Source organism: Rhipicephalus microplus, chromosome 7 (genome assembly GCF_043290135.1).
Source record: "Rhipicephalus microplus isolate Deutch F79 chromosome 7, USDA_Rmic, whole genome shotgun sequence".
Taxonomy (NCBI): domain Eukaryota; kingdom Metazoa; phylum Arthropoda; class Arachnida; order Ixodida; family Ixodidae; genus Rhipicephalus; species Rhipicephalus microplus.
In genome coordinates, this window is record NC_134706.1 from 82,468,237 (window position 1) to 82,475,057 (window position 6,821).

Sequence of the window (6,821 nt, forward strand, 5' to 3'; positions counted from 1 at the left end):
GTATGGCGTAGATGGCGTAGTGGTTACTCAATTTTGAATATAGGCAATTTAAAGCGGCCGAAAAAGGTGAACAGTCGTGCTTTCCTAACGGCATTGTTGAGGCATGCAGTGAAAATAGAAGCAGGCTAGAAGTTTAGAAAGTGATGCGTAGGAGTCCCGGTGACGCCATCGTGACCTGCTCTCGAAGGCGAAGCTCAAGCATGCTAAACTTTTTCTTGATCAGGTGAAGCCGAGAGTCCACGTGTTGATCTCACCAACGTCTAAGCAGTTGGAGCAGGTGTGACAAAGAAGAGACTTTGAATTTCTCGTGGAGAAGTCAAGCATGTCTGATGCCCTATTAGAATAGACATCAGCCTTCTCAGACACAGAGTGACAACTGCTGCCAAAGTGTCGTAATCAACGTTGCGAAGCGTATTCGGGGCCCATTCGTCAGGTTGCGCTGATGATGGGTCGAGCTTAGATAGTCACACAACACGACCGCGGTGAAATATATGAGGGAAATCAAAGGTCTTGCAGCAGCAGCACATAATAGTAACAAAGGTGGTCCCATTGTCAACCCAAAAGTTGCGTCAAGAAAAAAACGTTGAACAATTTTGAGCACTTCATGCTGAACTACGGGAGAGCGCGAAACCATCCCGTCAACAACAAGTGTTTAGAAAAGGCGTGTAATAATTTATAGTACTTAGTATAATACTATAAGAGAGCAAACAGCCATCCCAGTCAAAGATTCGGAGAGAGAATGGGTTGTTGAGGAACGAAGGGGAATGTGTGTTTAGAAAAAGTGCTCAAAGGGCCAATCAAGAGGCTCCAATTTTTTAACCCCCCCCCCCCCCCAAAAAAAAAAGCTCGTGCATATTTCTTATGCCTGTCTAACCTCCTTTCACGTGCCGTGACGTAAACTAGTGATCGGCGACGTGACACAGCACACAGCTCGACGATTGGTCTAAACCCTGTATAAACAAACAGTAATGAAGTCAACGTCACCGATCACCGAGTTCACGTCGCTGCGCGTGGAAGGAAGTTGGTAAGGCGCTGGGAAAGAGTGGAGAGCTTGTTTGTTGGGTGTAAAAAAGTCGGAGCCTGTTACATGGCTATTTAACGATTTCGAGTACTGCGTACCATTCAAAGTACTTGGTACTCTACTATGGGAGGTGCCGAAAGCCGCCCGGCTCCTAGAGGTCTGGACGATTTAGAGTACTGCGCACCATTCAGAGTACTTGGTACTCTACTATAGGAGGTGCCAAAAGCCGTCCTGGTCCTAGAGGTCTGGACCGTACGCATGCTACGAAGCCAGGGAGAAACAGGAAAGTTTATTGCATACTGGTAACAGCACTTCAGATGAGTACAGCTGCCTGGTGTAAGAAAGTCACTTCAGTGACACGTACAAACAAGAGAAAGTAGACACGTTGCAACTCATGGAACTGAAATATTCCCACAGATCACGAGTCAATGAAGAAAATAAAGAGAAAAGGACACGCAATGAAGCACTAAGTTTGAACAGAATGTGTATTAAAAATGGCCCCGTATCTGCATGTTAATCTGCAAATGTCGAAAGACGACAGTCTTGTGTGTGAATAGAGTGAACAAAACATCTATTTGATGTTCTGTGCGAGAAAATCGGGGAATGGTATCCTGGAGGCACTGCGTTCGAGTGCATCGAGCGTGCAGCGGAGGCGAACGAGAACAACAAGTCACGTCACACGTAAGACATGAGCGCCATCCGGCAGTTTTCTTGGAAAACGAAGCGCGTTGCTCTGAGACGGGTGTGCACGCCCATCTCACATGAGCGCCATCCGGCAGTTTTCTTGGAAAACGAAGCGCGGTGCTCTGAGACGGGTGTGCACGCCCATCTCAGAGGTGATAAGGTGTAGAACGCAAGGTGACGGGTAGGTGACGGCGCGAAATGCGACATGCTGCATTTCGTGCCAATGCCATAGAGTAGCAATACTCTATGCCGATGTGTTAGCCACACAACACTGCGTCTCTCTTTTTTCATGTCGGAGGGACGCCTGACGCGCTGAAACGCGCATGTGTCAAAGCAACGCAGCGCTGCGCGTGCCTACGAGTACCGGCGCCTGGCCTCGCAACACTGGCGTGACGCGCAAAATGAACGGCGGCGAGCACGCGCACCGCGTCTTGTCGAAATATATTGACGCCTTGACGGTAGCATGTGTTCATGTTTTCACATGCCACGCATATCATGATTATGTTTGCACCAGTTACATACCTTCGTCATCCATTGACTTCATGTATTACCGAATTTCGCATATGTGAAGGTAGCGAAACGGCCGCGAACGCATCATGAGTGTGGCATGTAGTCATGATGTTACATGACACGCATGTCGTGACTATCACGTTTGGATGTGTCATTTACGTATGTCGTCTGTTCGCGTCGCAAAATACCGAGTTTAGTACATGTGAAGCTAGCGAAACGGCCGCGAGTGCACCATGAGCATAGCATGTAGTCATGTTGTTACATGACACGCATATTATGTTTATCATGTTTGCACCAGCCACATACCTTCACCATCCACTCACGTACCGTAATACGAAATTTCGTATATGTGACGCTAGCAAAATGGCCGCGAGCAAATCGTAAGCGTGGCATGTAATCATGTCGTTACATGACACGCATGTCATGATTTTTATGTTAGGTTCTGTCGCTTGTGCTCGCCATAGAATAATGTCACACCATAACAGTTTTGCAACGTGCCATGTGAGCGGAACCACCGCAAGAGCTGCAGGACCATGAAATGTAAATCATGACATTCATGACATACATGCCATCATGATTTGCATGCTATGACTAGTCAGATATGTTCTTCATACAGCCGTGTTATGCCATGCCAAGTTGGGTATCAATACCATTATCGAAACGGCCAGGAAAGCTAAAGTCTTAGGCGGCTAGATAGATAGATAGATAGATAGATAGATAGATAGATAGATAGATAGATAGATAGATAGATAGATAGATAGATAGATAGATAGATAGATAGATAGATAGATAGATAGATACGCTCAAAGTCGCCGAAGTTCGCTGAGAAACGCTTTGCATTTAAAGTATTTAACGATTTCGAGTACTTCGTAGTCAACTATGGGAGAGCACTGAGCCGTCCCGCTAGTATAGCGAATCGAGAGAATCGCGGACTCCAAATAGACTATGCTTTCAACGTAGACACCGCGAAGCTAGCCTCCACATTAGTTTAGAAAACCCGCATACTAATTCTGACATTTTGCTCTGATTTATCAAGTACATCTTCATATTTTCATTAGGTAAACTTGATGGAACAATCAAGTAATGAAGCGATTTGGTAGTCGAACACATGTTTTATTCCATGTTTTATTACGACAAAACAGTAGTGCAACGAGATATAACCTGTTTGTATGTTTTCTCTATCAACAGCTTTTGCTGACGTCACAGTAGCACGCGAGTATAGGCGCTGATCTTCAATTCAAACTATTTCGAATACTTCTATTTTGACTGCCGACTACGTTGATATTAGAGCTTAGGCCAACGTTACTAGATTACCTCAGTTTGCAAACTCCGCCGGGATGCGGCGGCGAAACGCGGCCCCCTTCGTTTCCCGCTCTCTAGGTGGCGCTTCCGACGCCATTTGACCGGTCGCCGCATCGTAACGGAGCCTTCGCGCAATGTTAAACGGAATTTACGCGGTTAATTTTGTGTAATGGGAGTTATTTCCCGAGAGGGTGAGCGAAGGTTATTACGAGTGTGCAAGTAAATCACCAGTTGAGCCGCTAAGGCGATGCCACACGGCAGAGACGTGAGCGCGATGCCCGAATCTTGCGGGACTTCTGTTCATACAGCTCTTTTGCGTTCCTGTTCTTTAAAATTCGATTGCCTATGTAAAAAAAAAACCATTGACAGTGGGCCACAGCATTAAGTCTGAATGCTAGAGGGCTATGCACTTCGATTCAGGTGCACGTTAGAGAAACCCCAGGTGGTTAAAATTTCCAAAGCCCTTCACTAAGACGTGCCTCATAATCATATCGTGGTTTTGGCCCGTAGAACCTTCGATATTATTGTACGATGAGCCACGCACTACAGCCATCTAATGACGCCGGATATGTTAAAGTGTAAAGCCCAGAAAAATGCGCCGCACAGCATCTTCATTAAGAGCCCACTTACCACGCGGAATGAGAACTACGTCACCATGAACGTGATGCACGTAGTCCTTCGCAATATCTTCCTCTCGGAAGTGAAGGTCACAAACAGCGCAAGAGCTTGTCAGTTCCTTATCCGATCTCGGTATAGCCCGTCGCCACAGTTGAAGGCGCGCCTCGTCAGCGGGAGGCTTGAAAAAATGTCTCTTTTCGGCCGCGGATTTCGTCGAATCGTACCCACTTCGGCAACCAGTCACAAAGCAGCGAGGCATGTTTTCTCACATTCAAGAACCGTCACATGACACATGTGAGCTGTGTAGCTCACAGGGAAAGCGATGACTGAGTTGAAGACATTAAAAAACACCCGGCACCATGCAGATCACGCCAACGCTGACAGCGTCGGTGCCACGCCGGCCACCACGTTGATCGCTAGCGTAGTAAGTTGCAGCCAGAGCACACACTACGTGAGTTACGTCGAAATAAATCTTGCTGGGACTCAGTGACAGCGATGACTACGAAGCACACTTGAAAGCAACAAAGCAGCACCCGGCATAAGAACACAACTGCAGTAACTCCACCGGCGTGGGTCCGGGCACCGCCGAGGGGGGGCGCGCTTGCGGCTTTTTGACCAGTACAGGGAAGGGTGACACTCGCGGCGCCGCAGTTTGCAAACTGAAAAAAGTGTCTAGTAACGTTGGCTTAGGCAGAGTTTTCAGGGGCGAAGTTCCTTAAGCCGTAGGTTATGCGTCCGTGATGTATAAAGTAGTTGTAGTTGTGGCAGTAGTAATCGTCGTAGTAGTAGGTAGCCAACTCTCGTTTAGTCCTTGGAATGTTCGCTAGATGGCGGTACTCCTACGTGATGAATATGTGATGAAAAAATGCGAAATGGTGGTACTTGGAGTGTTTTCCCGAGAGTGGGACGGATAGACAGACGAGCAGACAGGCGGCTGGACAGACACACCGACAGATTCACAGCAGATGGACGGACGGATGGAAGCAAAAACGAGCGGATGACGAAAGCGCGGATGGACTGCTGGACTCTTCACCACACTCATCCTCATTCAGCGTGTGGATAGGCTGTGATTTTTGTGATAATTGGATGGCATGCATATTTTGGGAGAGGGGTGAAAGTGGGCACCTTTTAAATGCGAATGCATCTCTTTGTCGGGCTATGTCAGGCATGCGGCGTTGTCCATGGCAGCGTCGGTGCGCTGGCAAGTGTTATGTTTCCACTCTCCCTCTCCCATAGCAACCGCTGAGGGCAAGTGCTTATCCTCACCCTTATCAACCGGAGCGTATGGTGTGAGGGAGTGTAGGCGAGGATAGATGCAGTGCTTCACCGCTTCTCTCGCCGTTCACTCTCTCTCCTCTCTGCGACCCACTCTCCCGTCAACTCACGCCTCACTCTCGACCGTTCACTGGTTGCTCACCTCTCAAGAACATCCAGAAGTTTGTGCTTGAGACGCCGTTGTGAAACGCCAACGCCCAGCCGAGAACGCTAACGCCGCACTGTCCCGTCTGCTCGCTCCTCAATCGCGGCAGTTCGCTTGGGGTGGGGGGTGGGGTGGGGGGTGGGGGGGCTCTCAAAGCAATGACAGAAGTCGGTGAAGGCTGATGTGTAACGGTACCCTCTCTCGGCACAAGAAGTGCATTCGCATTTCCTCACAATTCCCTTCGAGAGTGTGGTGGTTTGGGCTAGTTGGTGTGACATGACGGTAGATATAGCGCGAGAACAGAACGACGAGAACATCGTTCTGTTCTCGCGCTTTATCTACCGTCCCTTTGAGAAGGTTGGGACACTTTTTTAAAGGCGAATTTGATGACCTTCAACGCGGAATTTCGGTCTATCTGTTTGTTGATTTGTCTGTTTGTCTACCCTTAACGATGCCTTGAACGGCACCAAACGATACTTTAAATGACCGACCACATCCGCAGTGCCCACCAATATTGCTCAAGCTTTAGCGTTCATACTTGTGTGATTGTTAATTGAAAGCAATCGTTGCGCATATGTGAGGCACCATACCTACACGTCAGTATTCTGTATGTGTATATTCTTACTAGAAAAGGCATACATAAGTAATTCTAAAGACCGCAGCATTTATCGCGCTGCGCTGACGATGCAACGCTTGCTCGAAAAGGCGTTTCCAACGATTCGCTAAGATGACACGGAGGTCGCACCTACCCGTCGCTGTGCGTTCTACACCTTATCGCCTCCAAGACGGGTGCGCACGCCACATACTTCGTTTTCCAAGATAACTGCCAGATAGCGCTCATGTCTCACGTGTGACGTGACTTGATGAGCTCGTTCGCCTCCGTTGCACGCTCTAGGCACTCTAACACAGCGCCTACAGAATATACCATTCACCAATTTTCTTTCGCAGAACATCAAAGAAACGTTTTGTTCACTCTCTCCAGGCGCAAGACTATCGTCTTTCGACGACATTTGCAGTGTAACATGCAGATACGGGGCATTTTTTCCTTCTGAAGTGGGTGGGGCCAAATGTGGTCGACTGTGATAATGTGCTTGGTACGCCATGGCAAAACATCATAGCATATCCACAGAGGGATAGATGATGGGTGGGAAGAAGCTTCAAAGCGTATTATCGGTGAACCGTGAATCATCTGCCTGCCTGTCTTTCTGTCCACCCGTTCATTCGTCCGCACGCGTTGAGTAAGGCATAGACCTAGGCAGTCACGTA